Source organism: Galeopterus variegatus, unplaced genomic scaffold (assembly GCF_000696425.1).
Source record: "Galeopterus variegatus unplaced genomic scaffold, G_variegatus-3.0.2 Scaffold905, whole genome shotgun sequence".
In the NCBI taxonomy this organism is placed as follows: Eukaryota; Metazoa; Chordata; class Mammalia; order Dermoptera; family Cynocephalidae; genus Galeopterus; species Galeopterus variegatus.
Window position 1 is genome coordinate 474,224 of NW_007727016.1, and position 17,058 is coordinate 491,281.

The window sequence follows — 17,058 nt, forward strand, 5'->3', positions numbered from 1 at the left end:
GTGAATGCATTGGAAATGGACGGACAATTTGGAACTTTTTCCATACTGTTTTCCCCCTTGCCTAGCATTAAGCCTAACTTTTTAAAAAACAACAGTTTATTTTAAAAACTAACAACTATTTGAGCTATTTCTCATTGATAAGAAAAATCACTTTTTAGAAACAAGAATATAGCTATTGCAGCTTTGGTCTCTTAGGATTATATTTACACCTAGCATTATTCTTATCATATACACCTACCAGATTTCAAGCTTTTGGATTTTTTCACTTGTACAACCTTTTCATCGTTTCTTTTTTTTTTTTTTTTTCTTAAATGCTCTGTACAATCACATGTAAAATCATGAGCTGCAAACCTCAATAAAAAATATCAGCAAACAATAATTGATGTAGTTACCGTTATTATATGGTATTACCAAAACTCAGGGTAATAGCTGAGACATGGACTCCTGATAGTTTTCTTGTTCCCACTGTCTTCATGCTCTGCCATCCTCTTTCACACATTGAAAATAAAATGTGAGAGCTTTTTTTTCATATCTTCAGAGAACCGCTGCAACCTAAGGTGCCTATAAGACTCTTTGTCCTTTTCAGGAAGATGAGAAATTAAATTAAGAATTTACTGTTTGACCTTAAAGTCTGCCACTAATGAGATATAACCAAATTTAGTCTTATATCTACTGCCTGATCTTATTTGTGCTCATCGCCAACTGGGGAGTAGGACAGCCAGTCACCAGTGGACTTCTGCTCCAAATGAGAGTTTGAAGTTCTGTGCTGTGACATGCCATTACATATTAGTAAATGTTTGTAAGTGTTTTACATCACAAAGATAAATGTTACCTAATCACCATTCTGTAATGTCAAGGATTCTGATTATTTAGTTTACTAACTCTGAGAATCAGAAACATAAATAAGCACACATATCAGCTGGATAAATCTAATTCAAATGCTTCTCCCTTATAATACTAAAAATATATTTCATAAGAAATATTCTGTGAAGAACACGGACGGGAATCAGCAGCTCCTACGTGCCTCACATGCACCTAGCACTTTATATCACCTCATTTGTTCTTTCCAGTAATGTTGTGAAGTGGAACTTACTATACTCCTTTTGTGGAGGAAACAAATTCAGATCTCACAGTTACAGAGCTAGTGAGTTTTGAACCAATATCTCTCAGTGTAAAGTCCATTTTATTTCTTCTTTAATCACATTATACTGCAGCAACTGAATGATTAGTTACAAAGAAATTAATCCATCCCTTTTTATTTAAATAAGGGGGATAGGAGGACAGGCATTCAAGGAAATGTTGAAAAACCATGAACTTCAAAGTTTATATATATCCCATTTTACCAGGCAGTTAAACACTCTGTGTGTGTGTGTGTGTGTGTGTGTGTGTGTGTGTGTGGAGAGAGAGAGAGAGATCAATATACATCTATCTATCTATCTATCTATCATCTATCTATCTATCTATCTATCTATCTATCTATCTATCTATCTATCTATCTATCTATCTATCTATCTATCTATCTATCTATCTATCTATCTATCTATCTATCTATCTATCTATCTATCTATCTATCTATCTATCTATCTATCTATCTATCTATCTATCTATCTATCTATCTATCTATCTATCTATCTATCTATCTATCTATCTATCTATCTATCTATCTATCTATCTATCTATCTATCTATCTATCTATCTATCTATCTATCTATCTATCTATCTATCTATCTATCTATCTATCTATCTGAGAGAGAAACCAGACAGACAGGCCTGATTTTTAAATTCTGGTTCCATCACTTACCGATTTTACACCTTTGTATAAATTACTTAACTTTCCTAAGAATAGGGTTGCTCATCTCTAAATATCTAAGTACAATATCTATTTTGTATGTGTGACAAATAATGTACTAAGAACACATAAAATCCTCACACAGAAAATTTTTAACAGTCTGAGTTAATACTAGGAAGACTCTTTGTATCTTATTCAACAGTATTAAGGTTAGATAATAATAATGTGCTTCTAAATCAAATTCTAGTTACAGTGTCACTCTGATATCTATGGCTCATTTCATTATCAGAGCTTGTATAATAACTGCAAGTTTCTCAGTCTTTATGTGGGCAATTTTTCAAAATTTAATCTTTAAATAACAGTTTTACCAGCTGTACTTCCAATGTTCTAATGCAACATTTTATAATCTGTATTTAGTGGGTCTCGTGATGAAGAAGATGGTTTTAAGTTTAAGTATATTTGGGAGTTGTGGGACTAAACAGAGGTATACTGTAGGATTTCAAAGGATGCACTGGATAACTTCAAGAAAAGTATATGTGGCCATGTTTCATAAAATTATTTGATCCTGAAATCCTCAAGGCACCTTAAAAGCAATACATTGAGAACCTATTGACTCACGGAACTCAGTTTGTGATACACTGCTCAAAATATTTCTGTTAACACCAAGTATTTTTCTTTTCTGAGTATTTTATATCAATGAAATGCTGAAGGTGTGACTCCTCCAGTATTAATAGGCTTTACAATTCAAGATAAAATGATGTTTATAAAAGTGTTTCCACTAAATGTCTGCTCCCAGTCTTTAGGTGGGGAAAGAAAAATTGAGATGAATGCTGCTGTAAGATTTCTGCCTAAACTGTAGAGTCCCTTTATTTAGTGTAGCTTCCTATCTTCTGATACAAAATATCCATTTGGCTGCAGCAACTGGAGACAAAAAGAGTCTATAATCAGTGCCTGTGTTTCTCATTTATAAGGTGCATATGAACTACACAGGAACCTTGCTAAAATGCAAATTATGATTTATGTACTTCTGGAGATGGGTCTGAGTTTTTACATTTCACACAAGCTCTCAGTGATGCCTATATAGTTGCTCTAGCTAGTACCAAGGCACTTGGACTTTCTCTGTGTCTTCCACAGGCTTTGCTATTAGGTTTAATTTTCCCCCTAAGTGGTTAGTTTTAGATATTAGAGAACATATTACAGGAAAGGAGAAACAGAGTTATTAGATGCTTCCCAATCTTACCAAAAAATAAATGTTAATATTTTAAAAAATAGAGAGAATTCTCAAGGTTGGTAGTTGTTAAAATAGTACTCTGTGTTTGTCTGTGTGAACCTGTGTCTGTGTCTTTGTATCTTATGTGTATATGTGTGTGCCTGGGTGTTTCTGTGTAATTGCATGTAAAACACATATATACATGTAGTAATTGCTTACAAAAAAAAGGTGTTAACTAAGTGGTATTTTCCTCATAAGTGCTTATTTAAGACACACTAGAAATACTTATTAGAATAATTAAACTAATTTGGGGGACATATAAAAGATTAATCTGACTGTTGTAATTGGAGATTCTTGCTGGTTTTCTATTTGTACATAAAGTGGAGAATAATCACATAGTTAGGTGTGGCAAAAAGTGAAATACTAAAGAATGCTCAGAAAGTAACAGTTTGAATTTTATAGATAAATAAATTTCTAAAAAATATCAATTATAATTATTGTTTCATTACAATACTAAAAAGTCTATTACCAGCAAAGAATTTTTCTAAGTAAAATATCTAATAAGACAAAAGTGAACTCATTTTCTCTACTTACCTCTGAGACACTTCATCCAGAATTTAGTCCCAATAACAGCAGCAGAAAATATAAATGTTTTATGCAAAAGCTCCAAGGATGTTAACTGCTCTGAAGATTTTATGTATAAATTGAAATAAAAGATCCTGTCCATTTTGGTGATTGTGTGTTAAGTGTATTAAATTCAAAGCACATCATGGTGTTAAACAAAAATGTCTGAATAATTATGAATTAGATAATTCTTATAATGAACATGATCTTTCAGATAATCGCAATTCTCCAAAAACAACACTCATATCTGAATCTCCAAAATATTAATTGTCTTTATATTTCCAACTGGGAAAAAAACTCACTAATATCATTTATTTTGATTTTGATATTCATGCTTGGCTTATATCAAATGAAAACAACATGTATTTGATATTTAGTATTCAGCCTTAATTTCACCAATTAAGCCATATTCTAAAATTTAACAATTGTTTTTAAATGTCGAGGAAAAACAAGGTATACTAAGATGTAAGCCCCTTGTCTTGTACTTTATACTTCTTAAAGCTAATAATTTCTCACATTTTTGGAAAATCTTTAGTGCAGCATTAATTGCCACCACTCCATTGTAACTGATGAGAATAGAATTGCATTAATTTCTGTTAATGTGGAAAAACACTAAGAAATAGTCAAACTGGAAAATGAATACAAAATTTGTTTTTAAGCTTATTCTTTTGTTTAAATTTTCATTTTAGGTGTAATTTGTTATGCTATTTCTCTATAATTAAAAATTTTAATGTTTTTTACAGTTGTAACATATATACATAAATTGCCTAAAAGGTTAAAAATAATAACTAATGACATTATTTGGTTTATAAAATTCAAATTGGAATAATATTGAAGAACAAGGAATGAGGACTAATCCTTAACCTTGTGAAAAACACAATAATTCAGTGTTACATTTTATTCACTTATTTTGAAAAGCAGATGATTAAACATATCTTGCTATTTTCAAGTGTTCTTGTGAGGACCAGTGGAATAGCTCAGTATTTCCTAGCCCTAGTTTCATTAGAATCATGGAGAGCACATTAAAAAAAAAAAAAAAAAAAAAAAAAAAAACAGTCCAGGCCTCACCACACTCTAATTAAATCAGAATCTCTGGGGAATGGCGCCCAGGCAAGTAAATTTTAAAGGTCACTGGAGATTCAGTGTGCAGTTTGGGCTGAGAATCATAGAGCTAACTAACTGCTTAATAAATATTGGGTAAGTATTAATATTAATCAGGTTAAATATTCTTAAAATATTTTTAAAAAATTGAAAACAGGAAAGAAGTGTAAGAAAGATCAAAATAGAAAATTTTTTATCCCCAGATGAGTACAGGTAATTGCCTGAATATGGTTTTCCTCCAAATTTATAAAGACATATAGTTTATTGTACAAATGAAAACTGCTAGAATATTAATCTTATCATGATTTAATTCATAGAATAAAAATTCTTGTTCAAAATATGTTTCTATCACCATTTTTGGAGTCCATGAATATCACAGTAGAAACAGGTCAGTTATTAATTTTAAATCACAGACACATATCAGTAATTATTCACATGCATCTTCAAGCTTTTTTAGTAAATTTGGTTGTTATCAGACTATATATCTACATGATATTTAGCACAGTATCACAGCTATGCAGAAACCTACTCTCAGTAGAGTGAATTGCCTATAATTCTAGAGAGTAAAGCTATAAGTTGAAGAATTTTCATTGTTTTAAATTATTCAAAATACATAGTAAATAATAATTCTGTTTTTTCAGTATGAATCCCAGTCTTTTATCAGCTTCTGTAAGACACCCAATTCCCTGTCTTGGATTTTTGGGGGGTTTTTTGTTTGTATTTTTTAAGTGTTAATAAACAGCTAATATTGATTCCTAGTTGCTCTAAACAGGAACAGCATGAAGAACCTCATGGAAGTAAGAGAGACAACATCAACAAACAATTCATTAGACAGAAAAATCACTTCTGGTGGGATCTCACACCCACTAGTCTTCTCCTTCAATTTTTAGCAATAACACTTAGAATTAATACATCTAAATTACCTAAGCTACTTAACACTTAACACAGAACTTCATAACTAGTGTGGCGGGGTGGTGAGTAGTTTTCAACTCAGTGACAACTACTGATCAACTGGTAGTATCTGTTTGCAGCACTGTCTTCAGAAGGCTTTATCCAGGATTAGTAAGAAAAAATGCCTTGATAGATTAACTGTGTCTGCTATGGTAGGGAATAAAGACCATAGGTGGAAATGATGAAGTTATGTGCAATTTCTATGCCATATCTGATATACAGGTTGTTAATACAAACATCTGGCACCCATATTTAGAGGAGTACAGAGCCCTGACCCCTTTTGGGGTGATAGCTACTTCATTTATGCATTGAAAATATTTTACAATGGGAAGAGTAAAATTATATCACTCATTCCACTTCTTTCACATGCTTGATTTATATTACTTACTGGGTTAAATTTTAGAATAATTTTCTTTTCTTTCTTATTATTTTTCACAGAACTAAAGCTAAGCTCTTTTCTCTCTTCTACCCAATTATCACCTCCGTTTGGCCGTTTTCCTGACTAGTCTCCCTTAGATTCAGGCTAAGCTCCATCCAATCTCATTGCAGTACAGGATCTCTTTTCTCTTTTTTAATCTTTTACAACCTATCAGTCTAATTCCCAGTCTTCATTTTATGTTTAATCTTAGCCTTACTCTTTTTTCTCTTTCATTTCTGTATTCCACAAGTCATTTATATCTTATCTGTTTTTTCTTTGTCCCATAAATCAGCAGCACCTGATTTCTCACTCAGTCTAGAGATATACTCATCAGCCAGTTCTTTCCCGTCTCCCTTCTTTTTCTCAGTTGCCCCAGATCCACCTTTGCCTCAGCCCTTAACCACATTTTTTTTTTCTAGGTCATTTTTCATCTATCTCTCTGGGCTCCTCCACCCATTACCCTAAGCCATTTTTCTTTTCTGTGAACAGTACAAATTCGAGGAATTACAGACCTGAAACTACCCTTGAAATCATTTGGTCCAATTCCTTTACGGAGGATAAACTGAAGAGGACATGTGATTAACCATAGAGGACATGTGATTACCCCAGGTCATGTGTCATTTTTGGTGGAGGTAATTCGATCAGGGTTTCCTGATCAGCACACTTTTCTCTACATTATTTTTTTTATATTTGCCTGGCTAAGCCCTCCTAATGCAATGTGTGCTTCATGTGTGATCTAGTTTTTCCTCTTTTACTTGAACATTTTTTCAGGAGGCTTTGGTTTTAAGTAATAGAACCATAACTCAAACTTAAGCTAAACAAAATAAAAAACAAATACCTTAATAGAATTAAAAGTACTTCTAATGGAATTAGTGGAATTTGTTGATTTGCCTAATCAGGGAGCAAAAGGGTAAGGCCAGAGTTAATTGGGAACTGGAATGATAAAGACTTTCTCTGTCTTATTTCTGTTTCCCCCTGTGTAATAACTTGATTTTTTTTTTCCGACTGAGAGGCAATATTTTATTGAGATTGAGTGTTGGAACTTTGAATCTAGATTGCCTGAGTAAAAAGCCTGCTTCCTTCATTTTTTAATCTTGTGGTTTTGAGCAAGTTCCTGTCTGTAGCTCAGTCCCCTGCTCTGTAAAATGGGATTAATAATAAAATCTACTGAATAGAGTTAGTAGGGTAATAGAGTTCAAACCATGAGTGACAAAAATATTTAGAACACTGCCTAACATATAATAAATGCTTAAGAATTGTAACCTACTCTCATTGTTGCAACAGCACAACCTTTTTCTATAGACAGAGTCATGTTTGGAAGTAGCTTTGGGCTGTCAATCAAATAGCTCCAGAGAATATGAAAGGGATTTTCCTATGACCTTTGGTTAGAAAAATTGCAAGGAAGGATTCAGATTCACCATGCTTGGTTCTTTTACCTTTCCCTGGACCAATTTTGCCAACGGCAAAATTAGCTACCATGCTTGGTCCACCGCAGGTTACTGATCATATCTCTGATAGGGCAGCAAAGTCTTAACCAGAAGCTGGTGTGAGGGGGAAGCTGGACAAACACACCTGTATTAGTATCAGTTCTTACAATCCCATAACTTGTCTAGTCCACCTGAGACATCAGCCTTGTAAACGTCACTCATTTACATCTAAATCATGCTTCACATTTGTCTGAGTTTAACTCTGTTCATCTTTACTCAGTTCCATTATTATCTCACCAGTGTAATGCTAATCAAAAGCACCCATTAAACTCACAATTTAATCAGTATTACAAGCTGCGTATTTCCTTTGGTTACAATTCATTTCTATCTTCTCCTTAACAAGCTTTAAATGTAAACATTAGAAAATCAGAACTGAATGTTTAGTTCTTCTACTCACTTTTTTTTAATACCAAAGTACTGAATTTCACTCTGTAACTTTGAAATATTCAAATAAAAAATAGTACTTTTTCTAAACACTTATATGTTCCTGAAAAGATAATTAAATTGGCTTTGATAAAAACTCTTTTTCTCAGAAAAGGGTAGAAATGAAAACGCTATTAGTTTTAATCCAGGATTAGCAAGAGATATCCAGAAAAGCTCTTACTCTCACCAAGCCTGAAGGCTTATAGTTGAGGGATACACACCACCACTATATACATATATATAATCTAAATAGAAGAACAGTTACATTTAAAAGGATGCTGCTTCCAGTTAAAGCAATCTTTCAGATAAAATTGAGGGGACTTTCCCCAAGGTATACCTTGAACCCAAGCATTTTATTTCAATATGCATTACTGATCTTACCTTTCAATGCACACACACACACGTGACTATTGGAAGGGAAAAGAAGTGAAAAACATATATACAACTCTAGCAAACAAAAATTAATCCTAGCATTTTTTTTCCCCAATTTCACAAAGACTCCAGGAGGAGTGCTCTATGCAATGTACACTGGGGTCTTTCACATTCTTTGAGGCAAGAGAAGCTCCAACGCCTTGTATAATACTACAGGATTACCAACCAAAAGAATGTTAGAAGTGAAGGACAATCACAGTTCTGCCTCTTCTGCTCAGTGATCCATATGTATGTAGAGTTGTGTTTTACTTTTTAGAATCTTCAGTTTTATTCTAAGCGGAAGTGGTTACTGAGATTTTGTGAATAAATAGAGAAAGTGCTATTAAATTTTTATTTTTCTTTGGAAGCATTTCCAGAACTATTAAAAGCTAGACAAAAATAAAAACTAATTGAGTGATCTCATCAAAAAAATAGTTTGAAGTGTTCCAAATCTGAGACCCAGAGACTTGGACATACATCAGAAGAAGTTACTTATTATTTCCGGTAGATTTAATTGAAAACAAGCTACAAAGGAGACCATCATAAGGAAATGATACAAATCTTTAATTAGAGAAATTAAAGCCTAATTGTGATTTAATTACAGATAAGATTAAATTTTGCCAAATTAAAAAAAAAATTCAATTGAATGGTAAGAGTTGATTTCAGGTTTGCTGGATTTAAAAGTCTAGATTTTGGAATTCTGGAACCTGATTATAAAAAAGAACTACACCTTCGTCTAAGCTTACAGGCTTTACCTTAAAGCAGTTGTATAATTTGGGTACAGTAAAGTTTTATGGGTGATAGAATGATCAATCATTTCCATTTCCCAGCCTCCCAGATGAATGCTAACAACATACAAAATCAACATATACTTTAACTTTTCTCAGAGGAATATAAACTTCAAGAACAACCCACAATACTGAGGATTAAATCCCACTTGGGGCTTATGTAGTCTCCTGCCCAAAGTGTTCAAAATGTTTTCAAGAGAAGGGAATGCTTAAAAGGATTATAACTCTCAAGCCTGTTGTAACTAAGCATATTGTGCTACAAACAAATCCTGATGTGAGTGTTACAGAAAATGGGTGTTGTAAAGACCATCCTTTAGAGGGAAAATACAAACTGTCTATGTACAAAATAAAACTTTTTTGATTAAATGAGCTGAACCTCTGATGTCTCCAGAGTTTTACGATGCTATTCAGCAATTACGTCCCTATTGAGATGTAATTTTCCCATTAGATATTTATTTACTATTACATATTAAGTTTTGGCACACCACTGGAATCAGAGGACTAATAAATATGTAACTACTGTTAGATAGAAACAGCTGAGCCAAATAACTATTTCCAATTATTTTACAAACATTTAACACTATGCCCAGAACAAAGCCTTGCCCATAGTTGGGGAAACAGTATCTAAAAAGGATTTTTTTAAATGAGAGGATGGATGACCTCACCTGCATTTAATTTGGTTATTATTCCCTGATCTCCTTTATAATAAACCTTACAGGGAACCACTTAAAACTTTCACTTGAACCCAAAAGTACATTAGGTAAGCTTGCGGAAGGAAAGTAGCATAGAGAACAGAAAGAATGGAGGGGCTTGCTTACAAGTACAGGGGCCTTTTCCTACACATCCTGCTGGGATTATTTGCCAAAGCTACTATAGCTTGGCAAGAGAAGGTTTACTGTGTTAAAAACTGAGATGCAAAGAACTAGAGATAAAGCTTTTGGATAACTATCTCCATTTTGTAGTTCTTCAAAAGAAAAGAAAAAACAACTGATCTCTGATCCCAAAATAAGCTTAGCAATTCCCTGGTAAATTGGTATTTATATTACACATCTTACTCAAAGAGTTTAGGAAAACGTTATCATGCCTTCAAAATAATCTCTATCATGATGACATTTCTGCAGCAATGAAACATAAGGAAGTTACTCTAAGAGTTAAATCAATGTTTCTCAAATTATTCTGATAAGCTTTTGTTCTTTGAGGGTGTGTGTATGTGTGTGTGTGTGTGTGTGTGTGTGCGTGTGCGCACGCGCATGCGTGTGAGAGGGCAGGCGAGGTGGTTTCTGTGGGTCAAGTAAGTTCAGGAAAATAGATTAAACCAATTTAAACACATTTCTTAAGATTAGCAAAAGCTTTAATATACTAACCTTCATTGTGAGTCTCCTCAAAGATAGCATAAACAAAATGTTTATTAGGAGGATAAATAATAGGATATAAAAGAAGGAAATCAAATTAAAAAGAATATTAGAGATCCATTACCAAGTCCATGATCCATTGATTTCTGTACCTAGTCCTCAATCAGCAGGTTGTCAATCATGCTCTTTTATATAGTTAAGATGTTAGAGAAAAGTGACAGAATAAACTCACTCTTTAGTGAATGAACAACTGCATGTTACCTACTCAGTCATCATTTTTCCTCCTAGGCAGGATAGATATTTACAGACATTGGCAAAGTAAACTAAGATTACTACTGCTAATTAAAACCTGATACTGTATTGAAGTTGCAACTGGCCCAGCTAAAAGTCTATATTACCCATTCTTTCATGTAGAGAGGTGGCCAGTGAGATGTAGGTGGAAATTATTGATACCGCGTCCAGGAAATCTCCTTATAGGGGACTTTGCCCTTCTTCCCCTTCCTCCTTATTCTTGTTATAATATGGTGATGATGGTTAGAACTCAGCAGCCATGTTGGACCATTAGGCAATCTTGAAAAAAAGGCAATGTGCTATCAACAGCAAAGGAGAGAGAAGAAAGAAGCAGAGGTCTCTGCTGACAGTGCAGCTAGCTTCTCTACAACCACTGTCCACCTCTAGACCTCTTTGATCTGGGAGAAAATAAATCTTAGTCTCGTTTTAGTTAGTGTTATTTAGACTTTTTTGTCATATGCAGTTAAACATAATTCCTAAGGGATAGAGCAATAAATCAGTTAAAATTATTTTCTTTTTTTGGCAGAGGTGAAAAGAGGTAATAATAGTGCATTTCTTTAAACATAAAGAGAAAGTGACAGGGGTTTACATTTCAACATTAAACTGCAGGTTCACATCAAGGTCTCCTTTTGGACTGCTTAAAGCAGGACAATTCCATTTAATTCTAATCTCTTCGTGGATTATATATTATTGTGGGGGAAATCTCAGCTATCATTTAGCTCCAGCACAGCGTGATTTCTCATTACCAGTCTGCAGTTATCAGAAGAGTTTCCTTTCAAGGTTGTAATCATTATGAAAATGGCAATGAAGAAGTCCTTAGTCAAAAGATAGTAAAGTATGCTTCAATTAAAACCTGATAGCAACACAAATCTTTCTTTCCTTTCTTGATTCATGCATAAAATCTGTCTATAACAACACTTAACTACTCAATTAGAAACCAGCACTAGATAATACGTAGCAAGGGCCATAATAGCAAACACATTATGAGGTGGCTATTTAAAGGACGCTGTCTTATCTTATTTAGAGGGAGATGGTCACATATGTGATTTAACTTTTCTCTTGATGAGGCCATGCTATTTTACTGAAAGACGTAAGATGTAACTTTCTATTCAGGTAACAATTAATACACATGACACAATCATTTATAGATTATAAGTAATTGGTTGGTAAAATATTGTTTAGATGAACATTTCTGTTCATCTAAGTAACATCTTTTGCTCACCCACAGGTATCTCTGTAACCTGGAATTGTGAGGAGCAAACAGGACAAATATAATTAGGTGTAGAGGCAGGTGAAGAGATTAGTTTTAGCAAGTGGTTACAAGGAAGAATAGTGAAGATCATTAGAGGTAAACACATGTGTATTTAAAAATGACCCAAGGTTTGATTTGACTGGCTCTCAGATTACTGACAATCAGCCACGAGGCTAATGCTTTTCTTTTTTGAAAATGGCAAGCCTTTCAAATCAAGTGAAAACAACTGCAGATGTCTATTTATATTTTAATATGAAAACAATAGAAACTTCTTATAATTCACAACAAAACAAATACAAAAGAAAAATCACCAAAGCTAGTATTGCCAGAACAGCAAGATATGCCTGATGGCCTTTCCCATCTCACCCAATGTAAAACATTAAGTCCTTACTTAGTCCTGGAATGTCCTACATGACTAGGTGCCCACTTTCCTTTCTGAATTCATCTCCTGACTCTTGCCCTCAATTTTTACCCTCAGCCACACTATTCTTCAAGACATTCCTCAATTTTAAAAGATAAAATCCTGCTAAATAAAGGATTGCCATTCCCTCTGCTTCAGAGTTTCCCCCATGATTATTTCCCACACTTCCTTCAGCTCTTTACCTAAATGTCACCATGTCAGTGTGGCTTTCCCTGGCCATCCTAACTAAAAATCTAGCAATCTTCCCCTCCCACTCCCTTTTGTGTTGTTTCTCTCTTGATGTACTATAATTCTTACTTAAGTATCTGGCATATTATGTTTTTTAAGGTTATATTTCCATGAGGGCAGCGATTTATATTTTTGTTATTAATTAGTATATTCCCAGTACCTGGAATAGTATGTGGCACAAAGTAGATGTTAAATAGTACTTTTTAAATAAATGAGTGAATGGATGCAGAACCAATAATAAAAATAAAATAAAACACAACAAAAAAAAAGCATATTATAAAACTTGTCACTGATATCAATTTGGTACATATTCTTCCAAAAACTTTCTAGGGACATGCCAATGTGTATAAGTGCTTATGTGTATGCACTCACATGTATATTTACATACATACACACACACATATATACTTTATATAATTATATATTTTTCACTGACTTAAATTTTTAGATATGGATTTAGTACATTATTTAAGAGAAATAATATTTGGCAAACTTTTTTTTTTTACATTATAAGTAGTCCACAGACAGCTTCCTATGCAATACGTGTGTGTTTCCATCATTCTTTACAACACTTGTATGTTTTTCAACCAGGTTCAACCTATTATTCAAATCAGTTTTAGATTTTTTGCTATTCTTTTTATATCTATGTTTTACTATGTCAGTGTATTTGTAGATAAACTGTTAGAAGTGAAATTACCAAGTCAAATGTACGTGTGTGCAGTTTAAACTTACTCTAGAAAATTTCAAGTATATACTAAAATATAATAGCATAAAACTCCCATATACTTACCATCCACCTCAACCATTATCAACAAATAGCAAGTGTTGCTTCATCTACAGTCCCACCCGCTTCCTCCTTTCCTATTTTATTCTGAAGGATATCAATTTTGTGGTTAGCATTACTTTCTGTGAAGCAAATCTTATAATTTATCCATTCATATTTCAATGTCTCTTTAAGAAATAATGACTTTTAATTTAAACGTAACTGTAATACCATTTGAATACCTTAAAATTAAAATAATCCTTTTAAAATCCTCAAATACCTAGTCCGTGTTAGTATTTGCAATTGTCAATTGTTTTATAGTTTGCGTAAATCAGAAACCCGTTATAATGATTCCTAGGCATGTTTTTATCTCTCTCTTTTTTTTTTCTTTACATTTTCATTGTCGAAGAAACCATGTTTGCTTTGTGGAGTTTACAACAATCTGGATTTAATTTGATGCATCTGTCCCTTCCCAGGTTCCATTTTCATCAACTGTGTTTTCTGGTGAGAATCTGTTGGAGTTTTGCAGTTCTCCATTCAGTTCATCCAGATGCCCGATTGCTTTATTCTTATCCCTCCTGTCAAATATGACCTAAACCAGTCTACAAATAAATTAGGCCTAAGTTATCCTCCATACTTGGGTGATAAAATTTGGCCCAAAGCAGCTTCCATACATAGTGACTGCAACTTAGCTTGAGGTGAAAGCAAGTTGTAACCTAACCTAACAGTATACCCTTGTAACCAGGCAACTGAGTCTCAGCGAATCATAGCAGCCAAGCCCTCAGCCAATCTCAAGGCGAATGCTACCAAACTGTCCAAATAAGACAAACTCTGAACTGCACTAATCAGATGATGCGTATATGCTGTGTTCTGTTTTCTGGTTGTAAATATAGCTCACGAAATTGGAGAGAGGTTGCATCCTGAGCCATTTTGGGTTTGAATTACTCCTTGGTTGTAGAACCTATTTCTTACTCAAATAAACTTTGTTAAATTTAACTTATCTTAGTTTTTTTTCCCCCTTTAACACTCCTGTAGATGCTTTGTAATGCAGTTTTATAGTTATTGGTGGTTTCTCTCCATCTGCTTATATTTTGTAGTCCATAGAGATACTCTATTATCCGTTTTTGTTAAAGTTCCTAGCTATGAAGTTTTAGTTTTGCTATCCTAGTTTCTGTGTCTCTATTTGTGGTGTGATTTTGGAAGATTCAATATTATGTCACTATGACCATCTTATCAGAATTTTCTAGAAGAGTGGGTATGTGGATTCTTAATTTTGATAGTGGCAAAATTCCCTCAGGAAAAGCTTATTCATTGCGCTCTCTCACATAGAGTTATAAGAATTTATTTTCCTCTTACCATGGCTAACATTAGATACTATCATTACTTTTCATCTTTGGCAGTCTAACAAGTTAATACTTGAACATCACTGTTTTATGTTGCCTTTCATGAATGCAATTTAAGAAAGAAGAGGTAATTTGAGCTTCTTTCATGAATGAACTGTGCAGTCATGTATGTTTTCCTTTGACCATATTTCTAACAGGTTGGTGGTCTTCCTTGTATTAATTTATTATGATGATAGATTAACAAATTAGATTATTTAGAGAATTTTAGTATACTAAGTCACATAAGGATTCCATGTCTTTTGTTTTTTGTAAATATCCTGTTATTTGAACATCTGTTATTAAAATATTCTGTTTTCCTAAATGATTTGAAGTCCCCTATTTACCACTCTTCAATTACCAAATTGTACTTAGACTGACTAATGGACATTCTATTCTGATTCACTGAACTGTCTGCCTATTTTTCTTCTATTCACATTATTTTATAATTGCTAACATTATGTGTTTTAATATCTATAAGGACTATGTCCCTTTCAACACACTTTCCTTAGGTTTTTCTTTCTACTAGGTGAAATTTGGCTGTAATTATTACTTCCTAAGGAAATAAGTGGCTTGCCTGAGGTTACGTAGCTAGTGGTGGGCAGAGGCCCATTTTAAATAAAATAAGACTGGCTCCAAAATCTGTACTCTATTTAAATAGTTTTTCTCTTGAAAAAGATCCAATTATTTTCACTCACTAAGAAAAACAAATCTGTGTCATGTACTGTATGCTGGATTCTGTGCTAACTGCAAAGCCTACAAAGATAAATTACTTTGTTTTTGAACTTGAGAGCTTATTGCCTAATATCCTATTGTTATCCTTTTTTATTGACAATTTCCCTCCAGAAAATCATATATAAATTTTTATAAAGCCTTTAAACCCATAAAAGTACTCATTTTTAATATCATAAATACATCAGTTGGGCGCAAAGACTGTTTCGAAGATAATAATTGTTCAGATTCATTTTTATGGAAGAAGAATGCTTTAAAACGAACAGAAGCAAAGCTTAGATTTAAAAAATAACAACATAAATTCTGTACACAAATACTGATAGTCAACCCTGTACCCCATAAATATCCATAATGAATCCATTATGTTTCAACTCAAAAAATAAATTAAAAAAATAAAAAATAAAATAAAACAGTTCTAGATACAAGTTTTAATACTATCATATCATAAACCTAAAAATAAAATAAAAATAACAAATAAGTATGATCTCTTCTACAAAATAGTTGCATTTGTAGTTTACACATAAAGGTCTTAACTAAAGTTCCCTATTTCCCCTTTAGAGATTATCTGGTATATTGGAAAACAAGGCTCAGGTTTCAAGTTCTTGCTCCTTATTTTAGTTATTTAGTGCTACATAACAAATTATTCTGAAATTTAGTGGTTTAAAACAATAACATTTATTATCTCACATTTTCAATAAGTCCGGAATCCACATGAGGATAGGCTGAGTGTTCTGGTTGAAGTTGCAATCACGATATCATCCGGGACTACAGTCATAGTTAGGTTCAGCTGGGGAAAGGCCCTTCCAAGCCCACTCATGTGGCTGTTGGCAAGATTCAGTAGCTCATGGCTGTTGGACTGAAGGTGTCAGTTTCTCTGAGGGCCTCAGTTATTCTCTGGCTGTTGGTCGGAGGCTGTCCTCAATTCCTTGCCACTTAGGCCTCTCTATAAAGCAGCTCACCACATGGCAGCTTGTTTTGTCAGAACTGCAAGCAAGAAGAAAAAGATATGCTAGTAAGATAGCAGTCACATTTTAATACAATCTTGATAGTACCATCCCATCACCCTTGCTGTATTCAGTTCATTAGAAATGGGTCACTCGGTTCATACCACATACAAGTGGAAGGGATCAGAAAATGACTTTAATAACAGGAGGCAAAAGTCATTATAGGTCATCTTAGAAGTTTGCCTACAACTTTCCTCTCTGTACTGATTCTACAACCCTGGTTTGCCTGTATAATAGAAGGTTGTAAAAGAAAAGAAACATTTATAAATTATTATCAATCAATTTAAATCTAGATATGCATGGAATAATATTTTTTATTCTTACTATTATAAATAATAGTTAACATTTATTAAACATTTACTATATGCCCAATATTAGGCTAAATGTAGTTGCAAGTTTGATCTCATTTAGTATTCACTAGAGGTTGCTATCAT